This window comes from Natator depressus, chromosome 11 (genome assembly GCF_965152275.1).
Source record: "Natator depressus isolate rNatDep1 chromosome 11, rNatDep2.hap1, whole genome shotgun sequence".
Taxonomy (NCBI): domain Eukaryota; kingdom Metazoa; phylum Chordata; order Testudines; family Cheloniidae; genus Natator; species Natator depressus.
Genome location: NC_134244.1, coordinates 10605228 through 10620626, shown reverse-complemented (window position 1 = coordinate 10620626; position 15399 = coordinate 10605228). Strand labels below are relative to the sequence as shown.

The following is a 15399-nucleotide window of genomic DNA, read 5'->3' as shown; positions in this document are numbered from 1 at the left end:
ATATTAAAGAGTCATGCGGCTCAATAGAAAAGATGCCTTGATATTCCTTCTTTACTCTTCAGGCATGGTTTTACACTTAATCCAGTAAGTTTTCAAGTCAAAACAAGCATGGCAAGGTCCACTTGGTCTTTGGAAAGAACGAGCATTGTTCTTCTTGCTTCATGCATCATCAATTACAATAAAGATGCTGGATCCAGAACTTAGCTGGAAACTTTGCTTGTAATGCATGAGGGAAAACAGGGCAGAATTTATGCTTCCGGAGTTATATTGGCTTTCCAGTGCTCATAGTACTAAACATTTGTTCATAAATGATGCAACATGATTTGGATGGCAAAGAGAGCAATGGTATGCCTAGTAACAACACTTACTTACTTTTCAGACGATAGCTCTATTCCTGAGCAGGAAATTTGTTATCTGACCATACTATATCCTCCTTGTGGGTGGCTTGTCCCTATAGGATGTCATAATGCTACTGGCAAAATAATTAGGAATGTATTTTTTAAGCAGTGCTTTGGCGACACAGTTGTAGCTATTGTTACTTGTTAGGAGCATAGGAATTGTCATATTGGATCAGACCCGCAATCCCGATACTCTGACATTGGCCAGTGCCAGATACCTCTGAGGAAGATGCAAGAAACCCAACCTGGGTCATAAAGGAAGTTCTTCGAGTGCTTGCACATGTCCATTCCATTCTAGGTGTGTACGCGCCACGAGCACAGTTGCCGGAATTCTTTCCCTTAGTGGTATCCGTTGAGTTGGCTCCAGCACCCCCTAGTGCCGCACACTCATAGCACTGGTATAAGGGGCCTTGCTGAGCCCACGCCTGTTCGGTTCCTTCTTATTGCCTGTGATGGCTGCTGGAACTTCACTTATTGTTCAGACAGTCTCTTCCAGTGGTTTCCTTCTCCTTTTGTATATAGTTCTTGTAGTTTAGTTAGTTTGGTAGTGATAGTTGTTAGAGTGCTTTGGATGCCTCTACACTTGCTTGAAGAGGCTTGTCCTCTTCAGTGCTAGGATATGCCTCACTCACTGGGCTTTAAGCCCTGCACTTCCTGCGGCAAGTCAATGCCATTGAGCAGCCCACACTCAAGCTATCTCAAGTCCTTAGGGGAAGCTCACAGAAAAGACCGTTGCCAGATCTGCAGGGACTTCAAACCCCACATCCAGAAAGACTGGGCAACGAGATTGAAGGCAGTGCTGAGACCAGCGTCGGAGCTGCACTTGGACACGGCATCAAGCACCTCAGCTTCAGTGCAGAGCATGCCTCCCACCAGTCGAGAGTCCTGGCACCAGTCCTCCTCGTTGGTCTTTAAGAACAGGCACCCAGACAAAAGTCGTTCCCTGGTGCCAAAAGAAAGTAGGTAAGGGGATCGGGATAGGGCAAGACCTATGTCGGGCTGCTCTCCCTCCCTGGCGCCTCAGCAGCTGCCTTTGTCAACCCCGGCACCTATGCCAGCTCCGCGTACTCCAGTACAGGAAATATCATCCTCCAAGCAGGCAGCATACTGGGCAATTTGCAGTACCATCCATCCCAGAGGCATTTGCGGCAGCTAGAGACCTGCTTACACTGCCTGTACCAGGGTTCCCAGAGATCCAGGACTTGGCGCAGCCAGTTCTAATGTGTGGTAAAGAACCCTCCCCTGGCTCTCATGTGGTACTGCGACCACTCTCTAGGGGAAAACCCTGTATGACAGTGCTCTGCATTGGCCTAACTTTGTTCCCAGTGAAGTCAGTTGACTCCAATCAACTTAAAGAGAGCAGAGTTAGGCCAGCGTGGTTGTGAAAATGCCATTTGTAAACTCAGTGGCACAGCTTTAGTAAGTGGTGGGATCATGGTGATTGTGTAGCATGATGAACCTCCATGCTCTTCATTTTATGTGTTGGAATCCTAATGCTCTTAACATAGCAGAGAGATTTTTCCAAGCTTCAAGCTGAAGAAAACTGAACCTCTCAGCCACTTTAGATGACACGCTAGATTTACAGGTTGTATCCAAATGACGAATTAAGAGTGGTTTCTGTTTTACTCAGAACATTTTGTCTATTTTTATTGCCAGATCTGTATCTTTCTATTTGGCTCTGCTTCGATTGTTTTAAAGTAATGTTTCCCGTTGAAAGCAATTGATTTAGAGCTGGGTGTGAACAACTTTTATTTGGCAAATTTCACCCTTTTTTTTTTTAATTTCTGAATGTTCACAAACAGACTGTGCAATTATTTATTTATCATTTATTCAAGTATGAATAATTTCAAGTCCATTGATGGTTTGCAAATTTCAGATATGCTTAGTTTGCACTATATTTGTTGCTTATAAGTATTATGGTATTTTCTATTATTTGATTGGATTAATTATGTAAATAATCAAAACCATTTGAACTGCAAATAAAACCAAATATACAATCTGAAATTGACTTTCAGGGAATTTCAGGGTCTTTGAGCTTATAATACACTTAAAGCGCTTGCTCTCAAATTTTCATGGTAATTGAATACCAAAGGGTTGTGAACATGGTTGAATAGAAATGTGCTTTAGCATTTGAATGAAAATGTGTATATATTTTCCCCATTGTTAGCCAGGTTGGTTCTAGTTTTATCTCTGATATGTATTGTATGATCAGGGTATTTTGCTTCCCCCATGTTTTGATCAGGAGAGCTGTCGGTCAGAACAATATGATGATGATGATGATGTTACAATCAGGCCACTTGAATTTCTTCAATTTCACGATTCCTTGCCCACCAACTGCAGAATAGAACAGTAATGTGGAATTGACAGAGGTGAATAACTGCAAAATTTCAATATATAGGATGTCAGCATCATTCTTAAATATACTGTTTGGATAGTATCTGATGGTAAACATTGCCAGATCTGACATCACTTAGCCAGTGTCAGTTATCCAGACTGGTGGTTCCATAAGAACAAAAAGAGATTTAATATCCCAAGAATAATATTGTGGGAAATAAAGCATTATTAAAAAAAGAATTTTCAAATCAAGTTGATGTGCTGCTTGTTGTTTGGTTGTTTAATGACAGGACTCCTGGAATTCTTAGTTGTTTCTATGTGCACAAATGTGGGTGGTGTTTGCTGCTGCTGTTTCAAGTGAGTACTTGATGTAGAAAGGCCTGTGAAGGGTGCAGAATTTCAAGGGCTTTGGCTATGGTTATATGGACAAATCCATTTCCATTCAGCACTTTCAGCAGACGGAACTGGTTAGGATTGCAAATTGTAGTGCATGTTGGCCTGTGGTGTACTAGTCAATTTCACATGGCTGTCCCTGGTACAAGGAGTGCCTTATTGCACAGGTAGTATCACAAGCCTAGTCATTCCCTGGCTGTAGTTGCCTATGTTCTGGGAGACACCAAGGGCCTGATTCTTTGTTCTGTTTTTTTGTTTTAAAAGCTTCAGCCCATCCCCATTAGTGCAACTGAAAGGGTGAAATACAAATAACATCCACCAGTTACAGTTACAAAGGTTTCAGAGTAGCAGCCTTGTTAGTCTGTATTCGCAAAAAGAAAAGGAGTACTTGTGGCACCTTAGAGACTAACCAATTTATTTGAGCATAAGCTTTCGTGAGCTACAGCTCACTTCATCGGATGAATGCAGTGGAAAATACAGTGGGGAGATTTATATACATAGAGAACATGAAACAGTGATCACTCTTGTTACAGTGTGTATGGTAACACCCATTGTTTCATGTTCTCTATGTATATAAATCTCCCCACTGTATTTTCCACTGAATGCATCCGATGAAGTGAGCTGTAGCTCATGAAAGCTTATGCTCAAATAAATTGGTTAGTCTCTAAGGTGCCACAAGTACTCCTTTTCTTTTCAGTTACAAAGGTTATTCTTCACTTTCTATCCTAAATGGTTGTGGATGATTTGTCTTTTTCTTTCTTTTGTGATTCGAAGCTGTTGAAGTGCTCTAGGATGTCATCTGCACGTTTCCTTTCCTATGCTTAAGTCAGACTCTTAATGTTATTTACGCATACTTTTTGTAGTTTTATAGTCTTTAATTGTTTTAACATTTTATCTGCTGTACTTACTTCATTGAACAGCAATAATGGAGGGAAGATAGAGCAATAAAGAAAAACACCAATGGGAAGTAGAATGAAAACTGATTGATTGAGACTTAATGTAGCTAAGCACCAGATGTTAACCACTGTTAAGTGATTGTCAAATAATTTTCTACTGAAGGTGCATCTCCCCTGAGTCTCCTACGCCAAGCAATCTGAATGTATGTATAGTGCAAGTCAATGCAAATCGGAAGCCAAACATTTGCCCACAGACTTATCAGGGGCTCTTTCATGAGATAAAGCTGTTATGAATGTCAGATTGATCTGATATTTTAGTGTGTTTGACTCAAACCTTGGTAACCTTTTTAATAGGGAAAAAACAGCTGTAAGTGGTTTTGAGATTTCAGTTACATTTGCACCCTGGAGGGACAAAGTGGTGACTCAGTGCTGATGAATTTATGACTAGGTTATCTGACAGGAAGATGGGATTAATAAAATTTAGTGTAAAACATGCTTACTAATTGCATAAAGCATAGAGTTTATTTTACCTGACTTGGACTCCTCAATTTTTCTTTTAGGAGTTTCATCTTGGTGGTCTCAGATAGCCCAGGGGATTCTTACTATTTATATGAAAGTTAGTTTATTGTTATTCTCCCAGAAATCTAGATTAGAAATTAAATCATTACTGACATTAACAAAGCCATGTGAGTAATCCGCATGGCGGGAAACCCATTTCTTTAGATGTTCATTGTTTCCGAAGCTGTAAAGCTTATTTTCTCGGAATAGTCTTAAGAATGATTTAGGATATAAAAGAAAAAGTTAAATCTCTGTCTAGGGACACTAGTATGTTTAAATTCCCAGACTAAAACATGGTTCAGCGGTGGGTTGCCTTGTCCATTTTAAAACACACTAGAGATTGGTTTATTTAGCTGGAATCCACTGGAGATTATTCTTGAAATTTATTAAATGTGATCTGTATTCCTCTGGATTATTTTATTCTCTTTTGGAATTAAAGATTTACAATAAAATATTATGGGAAATATGAAAACTTTTAAAATGTGCAGCAAAATGTAACATTTTCATGAATTGAAAAGTCTCCATATTAAATAATAATGTACATTTATCTAGCACATTAGAAACTTTCATGTGCATATCCCAATACAGAACACAGTCTTATGTAACAGTTAAGTTTGCACAAGTACACCCACCATCAACCTAGGTGTTTAAACATATTAGGCAATTCATAATTAACTTATGTCCAAGACAGCAGTCAACCAAAAAATGTTGTAGAAAGCACAGCTTTCATTCAGCCCAGTCCTGCATATGTGCATCGTTCATCCCACTCATATGCAAACAGACTACAAAAACAACCTTAACTCTGTCCCTGAAGCAGTGTCAGCTTAAAACCTTGAGACCTTTATTATTTATAATTATTACTATAGTAGAAACCAAGGTTGGGACCTCATTGTGTTATGTACCATATATACTCATCATCATAAGAGACAGTCTGTGGCCCAAGGAGCTTTCTCTTAGACAAGACAGTCATCTGGAAGTCCAAGATGACTGGAAAAAGGCTAATGTAGTGCCAATCTTTAAAAAAGGGAAGAAGGAGGATCCTGGGAACTACAGGCCAGTCAGCCTCACCTCAGTCCCCGGAAAAATCATGGAACAGGTCCTCAAAGAATCAATCCTGAAGCACTTACATGAGAGGAAAGTGATCAGAAACAGTCAGCATGGATTCACCAAGGGTAGGTCATGCCTGACTAATCTAATCGCCTTCTATGATGAGATTACTGGTTCTGTGGATGAAGGGAAAGCAGTGGATGTATTGTTTCTTGACTTTAGCAAAGCTTTTGACATGGTCTCCCACAGTATTCTTGTCAGCAAGTTAAAGAAGTATGGGCTGGATGAATGCATTATAAGGTGGGTAGAAAGTTGGCTAGATTGTTGGGCTCAACGGGTAGTGACGGAAGAACCCAATGCACAGCTACAGATTAGGGACCGAATGGCTAGGCAGCAGTTCTGCGGAAAAGGACCTAGGGATGACAGTGGACGAGAAGCTGGATATGAGTCAGCAGTGTGCCCTTGTTGCCAAGAAGGCCAATGGCATTTTGGGATGTATAAGTAGGGGCATAGCGAGCAGATTGAGGGACGTGATCGTTCCCCTCTATTCGACATTGGTGAGACCTCATTTGGAGTACTGTGTCCAGTTTTGGGCCCCACACTACAAGAAGGATATGGATAAATTGGAGAGAGTCCAGCGAAGGGCAACAAAAATGATTAAGGGTCTGGAACACATGACTTATGAGGAGAGGCTGAGGGAACTGGGATTGTTTAGTCTGCAGAAGAGAAGAATGAGGGGGGATTTGATAGCTGCTTTCAACTACCTGAGAGGTGGTTCCAGAGAGGATGGTTCTAGACTATTCTTAGTGGTAGAAGAGGACAGGACAAGGAGTAATGGTCTCAAGTTGCAGTGGAGGAGGTTTAGGTTGGATATTAGGAAAAACTTTTTCACTAGGAGGGTGGTGAAACACTGGAATGCGTTACCTAGGGAGGTGGTAGAATCTCCTTCCTTGGAAGTTTTTAAGGTCAGGCTTGACAAAGCCCTGGCTGGGATGATTTAATTGGGGATTGGTCCTGCTTTGAGCAGGGTGTTGGACTAGATGACCTCCTGAGGTCCCTTCCAACCCTGATATTCTATGATTCTATGAAGACAGATTCTTCTTTTCTCCCACCATTTATCCCATTTTACAGATAGAGAACTGAAGCAAAGAGAGATTAAATGACATACCTAAGACCATATGGGATGTCTCTGGCAGCTCTGAGATTGAAGCTGGTTTCCAGGTCAATTCCATCTTTCCTTTGCTCCTCTGTTATCTTTATAAAAGCTAGTGGCTGGGATCTGAGTTCTCATTGCATCCAAAAGATACTGCTTCCAGTAGTGTCACCCACCTCTGAATTACTTGCATCGCTTTCTTCAGCAACATTCTGTTTGTCCTTCAGTCACATACCAGGCCTGGCCTGCCACTGCTTCTGAGATTTGAGGAGTTCGCAACCTGAGCTGGTATGATAAGCATAGCTGGGTCATCTGCACATAGAGACCTCTGAGTTTCTATGCTATTGGCTTTATAGTCCTAAAAGTAGAAAAATTTTGGAAGGAAAAAAATGTTCACCCAAAATATTTGAAAATGCTTGTTTAGTTGTGGTGCCTGTTTGCATTAACCATTAGATTGTTGGGAGAGAAAGTTGTAACTGAGACTGGCAGTCTCAGCTTGCTTAGATATCTGTAAGTATCCCTCCCTCCAAATAACTGCAGGTAATTGCCATCTGGTTGGTACTGGCACCCAATCTATGAACTTGTGAGTTGGGGTCTGGTAGCTGAAGAAATACATAAAAAATGGCCAATTTGGGTTGTCTCAGTTATTTTCTCATGAGAATTCATCTCCAACACTGTAGCATGAAGAGGAAAGGGAAAAAAATCCACTGGACCATGAAAAGAGATAAGACAGGGCACTACGATGGATGATACTGTGTTCTTGTTTGTTTGTTTCTTAATTGAGCTAGGGAGAAAAAGAAGCCTGATATGGGCCATAACCTTTTATGCATGAGGTTATTCTCTCCATGATCTGTATCTAGATCAGTTGGAAGCATGATGCTGCCTCTACTCTATTTTCCAGTATTCTAGTTGCCATGCAGGAAGTCACCAAAGTGCACGTACAGGAAAGTTTAAGCATGCTGTGTGTGTATAGCCAGGAGCAACCATCCTTTGCAAAACACGCTACGTTGCAATTGCTGCCTGATAGCCCTTCCAAATCATACTTTCTTTCTGTAAATCTGTAACTTCTCCCGCCAGGCTTGAATTAACCTTTTGTGGGCCCAGTGCCAAACATATTTGTGGGCCCCCATGGGGGCAAAGGAGCATGGCATGGGGAGGTTGGTCCCCAGAGCAAGGGGCCAGCCAGGGGCAATGGGGCATAGCATGGTGGGGCTGGACCGGCTCCACCCAGCCCTGTGCAAGGGCACTGTATACAAACCGGTCAGGGCCGGTTTCAGCTTTTTTGCCGCCCCAAGCGGCGAAGGAAAAAACCCAAACCCAAGCCTGGTTGAGCTGCTGCCGAAGAGGAAGAGAAGGACTGCAGGGCTCGCCGCCGAATTGCTGCCGAAGACCCGGACATGCCGCCCCGATGACGGACGGAGTGCCGCCCCTTTCTGTTGCCCGCCCCAGGCACCTGCTTCCTTTGCTGGTGCCTGGATCCGGCCCTGAAACTGGCAGTTGCCAGACGCACAGTGGCCCGCTGCCCAGCCCTGTGCTGCTAGCGTGCCCCTTCCCCTTGGGGGTGGGCCCATGCCATACCACACGGCCCCCGACTCCCTATGTCCAGCGTCCCCCAGAACTGCTATGCCCAGCAGCCCCACACACAGACCCTCCACCACAAATGCACAGTGGCCTGCATATCACCAGCCCTGCCCAGCACCTACCCACACAGCTGCACCACTACTGCCCAGTGCACTTCCCCACAGCCCACCACCACAACTACACAGCACCCCACTCAGATCCCCCACTGGCCAGCATCCCAACACACAGACCGCCCCCCAAGAAACCTCCCACTGGCCATCAGGCCCCCACACATCTCCAGAGACCCGCTCCCTCGCACCCTGCCCCCTGGCCACACTCACCGGCCCTGCTGGAAGGTGATGGTGTCTGCCAGGCTGAGCTGGCAGCACAGCCGGGGCCGCTCCAGTGCCAGGGCGGGGAATCACTCCGGCCTCTCGGGAGTGGCATGATTAGCCAGGCCAGGATCTGTCCCCGCCCTGGCCGGACTCTCTCAGGACCCACTTGCCTGGAGATAGGGTGGGTTTGGTCAGGACAGTTCCCTTTTTAAACTCTGTCCCGACCATCCTGACTTTTTTGACAAGAACGGGCATTTATCCCATTTGCTCTTGCCAGCTGATCAGTTGGCAAAAGCAAATGAACAAATGACCAGTTTACCAAAAAAGTCCAGCGTGACCCCCTAGCGGGGCGTGGAAAAACGTGTGTCTGTGGGGGTTACGACGCGAGATGTCAGGCTGCAGGGCTTGGAGGCTTAGCCCCAATCCCAGCCAGAATGGAGCTTGCGGGGGTTAGGGGCTAGCCCCAGCCCCTGCAGCGGTGTGAGGCACTGGTGTGAGGGAAGGGTCAGCTCCTGTCCTGGCAGCGGCATGTGGCACTAGGGGAGGGGAGTCAGCCCCTGGCTGCGGTGTGGGGAGCTGTGGGGGAGGGGTCAGCTCCAGTGGTGGATTTAGAGTTAGTGGGACCCTGTCATAAATATAAAGGGAAGGGTAAACACCTTTAAATCCCTCCTGGCCAGAGGAAAAGCCCTTTCACCTGTAAAGGGTTAAGAAGCTAGGATAATCTTGCTGGCACCTGACCAAAATGACCAATGAGGAGACAAGATACTTTCAAAGCTGGAGGGGGGTGGGGGAGAAACAAAGGTTGTCTCTGTCTGTGTGATGCTTTTGCCGGGAACAGAACAGGAATGGAGTCTTAGAACTTAGTAAGTAATCTAGACAAACTGGACAGTCACTACGTAAAAGAATAAATGGACACAAATCAGATGTCAAGAATTATAACATTCATAAACCAGTTGGAGAACACTTCAATCTCTCTGGTCACGCGATTACAGACATGAAAGTTGCGATATTACAACAGAAAAACTTCAAAACCAGACTCCAGCGAGAGACTGTTGAATTGGAATTCATTTGCAAATTGGATACAGTTAACTTAGGCTTGAATAGAGACTGGGAGTGGTTAAGTCATTATGCAAGGTAACCTATTTCCCCTTGTTTTTTCCTCCCTCCCCCCCCCATTCCTCGGACGTTCTTGTTAAACCCTGGATTTGTGCTGGAAATGGCCCACCTTGATTATCATACACATTGTAAGGAGAGTGATCACTTTAGATGAGCTATTACCAGGAGGAGAGTGGGGTGGGGGGAGAGAAAACCTTTTGAAGTGATAAACACCCATTTTTTCATGGTCTGTGTGTATAAAACATCCTCACTGTATTTTCCACTTCATGCATCCAATGAAGTGAGCTGTAGCTCACGAAAGTTTATGCTCAAATAAATTGGTTAGTCTCTAAGGTGCCACAAGTACTCCTTTTCTTTTTGCGAATACAGACTAACGCGGCTGCTACTCTGAAACCTAGTTAGATATGCGTTTGATTCTGTTTTGTTTAAATGGCTGATAAAATAGCTGGGCTGAATGGAATGTATATTCCTGTTTTTGTGTCTTTTTGTAACTTAAGGTTTTGCCTAGAGGGATTCTCTATGTTTTGAATCTGATTACCCTGTAAGGTATTTACCATCCTGATTTTACAGAGGTGATTCTTTTACTTTTTCTTCCATTAAAATTCTTCTTTTAGGAACCTGATTGATTTTTCATTGTTCAAGGGTTTGGGTCTGTGTTCACCTATGCAAATTGGTGAGGAATTTTATCGAGCCTTCCCCAGGAAAGTTGGGTGTAGGGTTTGGGAGGATTTTGGGGGGGAAAGACGTTTCCAAGCAGGCTCTTTCCCTGTTGTATATTCGTTAGGGGGTTTTCACGCAGGTCCCCACGTCTGTACCCTAGAGTTCAGAGTGGGGAAGGAACCTTGACAGGCCCTGTGCTCAGCTTCATTTTTGGGGCCCCTCCTTGGGACCCAGCCAAGAAAAAGAATATTCTCTCTTATCTTCCCCTGCCCCCGTTTTTCATTCTTTTTTCTTCATCCTCCTCCTATAAGTAATAGCAAGTAAACGAAAATAAAGTGAGATAGCTTGATTGTTCTTGTAGTCTAACTTATTTTTCCACAGACCACTTGAAAATCGCTGTGGGTCTCGGTGGACCACTTAACGATCTTTCCAATTATTGTTTGTACCATTAGCTAACTATTGTAAAGCGCTTTGGATAAAAGCGCTTTATTAAAAAAATGTTAAAAAACGGGGTGTGGGGTCTGGCCAGAACTTAGCGTGTGGGAGGGGGCTCAGGGCTGGGGGTGCAGGGTCTGGGAGGGAGTTAGGGTGCAGGAGCAGGCTGGGGGTTGGGGTGCAGGGTCTGGCCAGGAGTTAGAGTGAAGAAGGGGGAACAGGGTTGGGGTGTGGCGTGCTTACCTGGAGCAGCTCCTGTTTGGTGCGAGGGGTGCAGGTGGGAATGTGGTGGTGGTGGTGCAGGAGCTCCTGTTTGGTGCTCAGGGTGGGGGTGGGGATGTGAGGGGGGTGCAGGAGTCAAGGCATGGGGTGTGGGGGGACTGGGTATGTTGGGGGTTCAGGAGTGAGGGGTGGGGTCGTGGGGGTGTGTGAGGGGGGTGCAGGAGTGAGGGGTGGGGTCGTGGGGGTGTGTGAAGGGGGTGCAGGAGTCAGGGCAGGGGTCTGGGAGTGTGGGCTGGGGTCGTGAGGATGCTCCCAATCCCCTGCCCTGAGTAGCTCATGGCAGGGGGCTGGAGGGGGAATGTGTAGGGGGAGTGTGAGGGCCCTGCCTTTGCTCCACCCCCTTCCCCAAGGCCCCACCCTCGCCTCTTCCCCACCTCCTCCCCCAAACGCGGTGCGGCCCCACTCCTCTCCCTCCCTGTTTGGCGGTGGGGGAAGCGCTGGGAGAGGGAGGGGCGGGTACGTGGCGCCCTGGGGGGAAGAGGCGGGGGAGGGGGGAGCTTGGCTGCTGGTGGGTGTGGGCGGAGCCTGCCCTGCAGCAGGAGCCCCAGGAACCAAGCTTCTGCCCCCTCAGGAGAGAGCGGGGGGCGGAGAAGAGCTGGCGGGGCCTTGGACTGCAGCCCAAGCAGAGCGGACCGGGGCCCCTTTGGAGCTTGGACCTGGCGCCTGGCACCATTGTAAACCCAGTACTGTCTCCAGCCCAGCTTCCTGAAACACACCGACCTGGGACAGATGAGAGGGAATGTGCTGGGAAGGAAGTGGGTTGGAAATTGCAATCTCCTTGTACGAACATGAATTAATTTTTATGGGGTGGAGGAGAGGATAAAGAGAGGGGCTTTCCCTCACTAACCAGTTCCTATGTGAGGGCTGCATGTCACACACTGCAGCTGGATTAGTGACACTAACAGACTTAATGGAAGGATTTGGCATGAAAGTGTTTCATTTTGCGCTCTCCAGTTAGACAGATGGTTTTTGGTTGGAAATGAGGGTTGAAAATTCCCCACAGTTGTTTCAGGGAGACTTGGCCACATCCACCTGCACTAATTATATTAACAGTCCTTTGTAATTAGCTGAGTGCTGGAGCCAGAGGCGCAAAGTCGCATCTCCAGTGGCTCTGTTTTACTGTCGGATTCCATCGCTGATTGCTCCTCCACAGCTGGAGGAGACAGATTCTTTGGGCTGGAATTAAACAGTCATGGGTGGGCAGCAGCTCCTCCTGGTCTCTCTTATATTCTTGTGATCTGTGAGATGGTTGTGATTTTGTTCTTTTACAGTCTGTTCAGTGGAGGGGGAGGAGGAAAGAGGACAGTGCATGTCTTTTCTAATTGGCAATATCCTATTTCAGTGAAGGCTCTGCTTGGAGAGGGCACTAGTCCTGTCTGGGTGGCGGGTTCCACCCCTGAAAATGTAGCCAGTTGCCCCAGATATCCATGGTGCTCGGGTAGAAAAGACATACACCACAACACTTTTACACCAACCTGTGCAGGTGGCCTTTGGACTGACCAGAATTTAGTTTATGGTACATTCCTCTTTTAGCACCTGCTCTTCAAATACAGCACTGCTGCAATGCCTAACTCATTGGCTCATGGTACGGCATGATGCTAACATGGGCAGGAGGGTGATGTTTTTCTAGCAACTGTAACCATTAACTTTCTCTGTAGTGTGTTTTTAATGGTTTATGATAATGCTCTGAATTTCCATAGCACCTTTCATCCTAGAATCCCAAACAAACTCTAACTACTAACTCTAACTAAACCATTTCTGTGAGGTAGATAGACAATATTAGCTCCATTTTACAGAAGGGTGAATTAAGGCACTGAGCAGTTAAATGACTTGCACAGGGTAGTGCTAAAATTAAAAGCTAGAACTCTTGCCTCGCAGTTCTGTGCCTTAATTCTTAGACACGGAGGGCTAGATGTTCAACTGGTGTAATTTGGTGTAGCTCTACTGACCTACTTTAGACTTAGATTCACTTACACCAGCTAAGGATCCGGCCCATAGAATAAACCACATGTAACCTGTCACTCTGGTTTGTGTTCAGCATGTGACGTCAGCGTGATGTTGCAGTGAAATGCAACCCGTGTCAAGCATGCCTTGTCAAAGCAGGTAATTCTACATTGCTTTCTGAGGATATGTCTACATTGCAGCAGGAGGCGAAATGTCCAGCTCGGTAGACGTACACATGCTAGCTTTGACTGATCTTGCAGCCATGGCGGCATGGGCAGTGTCATGGGCTAGCTGCCTGAATATAAATCCCGTTCAAGACCCTAGGTACGTGCGGCCATGTGCACTGCTTTGGCTAGGCTGTTATTTTTCCAATGCCAGATAAATCAAAGCTTGCGTGTGTATGTCAACTTGTACACCTCTGGCTGTAGTGTAGACGTACCCTTAGGTAGATAGGCAGGCAAGCATGCAGAACTAGCGGGGAGGAGCTGTGCAGAAGAGCGCTACTACACAGTGCTTTATGAACACAAGTTTGTAAAGAGACCAACATTTTAAAAGAAAAGCAAATATTTATCATTTAGCCTAGAGGAGAAAGGCAAGTTGTCTGCAAGTACCAGAAGTGAAAGGAAATCTCTGCTTACTGCACCCAACTAGACCTTTCAGAAACAACAATAAAATCATTCTTGGGTGTCGTGACCCCCACCCCCCCCGGCTTTGTGTCAAGTGAATGGCATTCCAGCAGGGATCAATCTGAGTCATAGCACTTTTTCTTTCTCCATGCCTCCTGGGGATGTGGTAGGGAAATGATACTGTTTACCAAACTTTAAAAAGAAGCAGGAAAACCTACATTTCTCTTTAGCCTTATGTTAGGGGTATGTGACTTCAACTTGTGATTTTGTATGACATTGTTAAAACTCTGAGGCAACAGGTGATTTGGTGATCTGAAGTCTGATGTCACATCTGTCATTTAGATGCTAAGTGAAAATTAATTTGGCAGTGGCAGTTGAAGGGGAGATTTTCGAAGAGACAAAGGTCAGTTGTGTCAAGAAGGGAATAATGATACTGACCACCTTTGTAAAGCACTTTGAGCTCCACGGATGAAAAGCCCTAGATAAGAGCTAGATGGTATTATCATTATTTTTTTATTATTTTATTATTGTTAGTGGGAGATATTTATATTGTGGTGGTGTTCAAAAGGCCAAAGTGGGATTGTGGCCCCAGTTAAAGTGGCTCAAAATTTTTTGACTGAAACTTTTTTTGGCAGAAAGTACAGATTCAGTGATATGGGAACATTTCAAGAATTTGTTCTGTTTACAGAATTGTTTCCGTTGTGGAAAAATATAATTCCAAAAAAATTTAAATGTTTTTGTTTTGAAATTTCCTCTTAATTTTATTTAAAAAATTTGTTAAATGTTTAAAAATGCTCAAAATCTAATGAAAACATAATTTGTTTCAGGTCGAACAAAATACTTTGAACCAAAACAATTTTTTTTTTTTAATTTTGGGAATTGCCAGCAAACGAAAACATCTGTTGTTTGCACAGCTGTCACATTAATGTGTTGGGTACTGTACAAACATAGAAAAAAGAGGCAGTCCCTTTCCCTGAAAGGTTTAGATTCCCAATCCCCACTGAAAGTCAGTGGGAGTTGGGTGCCTAATTTCCATGTATTCCTTCAAAAATCTCCTCCTTAAACCCTAATAAGCATTTGTTCATATCATCAAACCACATCACTGGCAGTTTTCGCAGAGTTCAAGAAGGAGTAGCAGATCTGTGTAGGGAATCCTTGCATGCTACCTGTCTGCATTGTACCTGGTGTAAGCCAGCTCCACACTGAAAAGAGAAATTTAAATGAAAAGAAAATCAGTATCCAATGTGCTCCGTATTCAAAACAACAAGGGAAAGGATCTGTATATTGTGTTTAAAGGAGATGTAACTTTGCCGAATGGCTGCAGCAAGTTGTGAATTCTGTATGAAAGGGGAAAATTGCAGAGAGAATACAAACAGCTGTGCTATTTGCTCTGTTGTGTGTACACAGATACACAATATTCATCAGGGACCCAGGGAGGGAAGCGTATCATATCCAGAATTGCCAAGGCTTGCCCTTCCCCTCTGACACCAGACCTTAAAAAATTATTAAAAAAAAAGTTTTATCGTTTATAATGGTGTTTGAAGCCAGTTTTCCAGAGAAAATGGGGCAATAAACACTAGGCTATTACTCACTTAGCCTTTGTTTGGTTCAATTTTAAATTCCACATACCAACTTTAAGCAGATGAATTAATAATGAAATAG

At 44.6% G+C, this 15399-nt stretch overlaps 1 protein-coding gene across 5 annotated transcripts in view; it reads left to right on the top strand.

Annotated features, from left to right (window-relative positions):
* The window catches only part of SEMA5B (semaphorin 5B), a 352197-nt gene that overhangs the window by 141332 nt on the left and 195466 nt on the right, over nt 1–15399 (top strand). Inside the window, exon 1 of one of the 5 annotated variants that reach the window (XM_074967134.1) lies at nt 9511–9808. The exons of the other annotated variants lie outside the window; for them this stretch is intronic. The gene's annotated coding sequence lies outside the window, so the exon portion shown is untranslated. Of the gene's footprint in view, nt 1–9510; nt 9809–15399 lie in introns of those variants that run through there. 5 annotated transcript variants of the gene reach the window in all.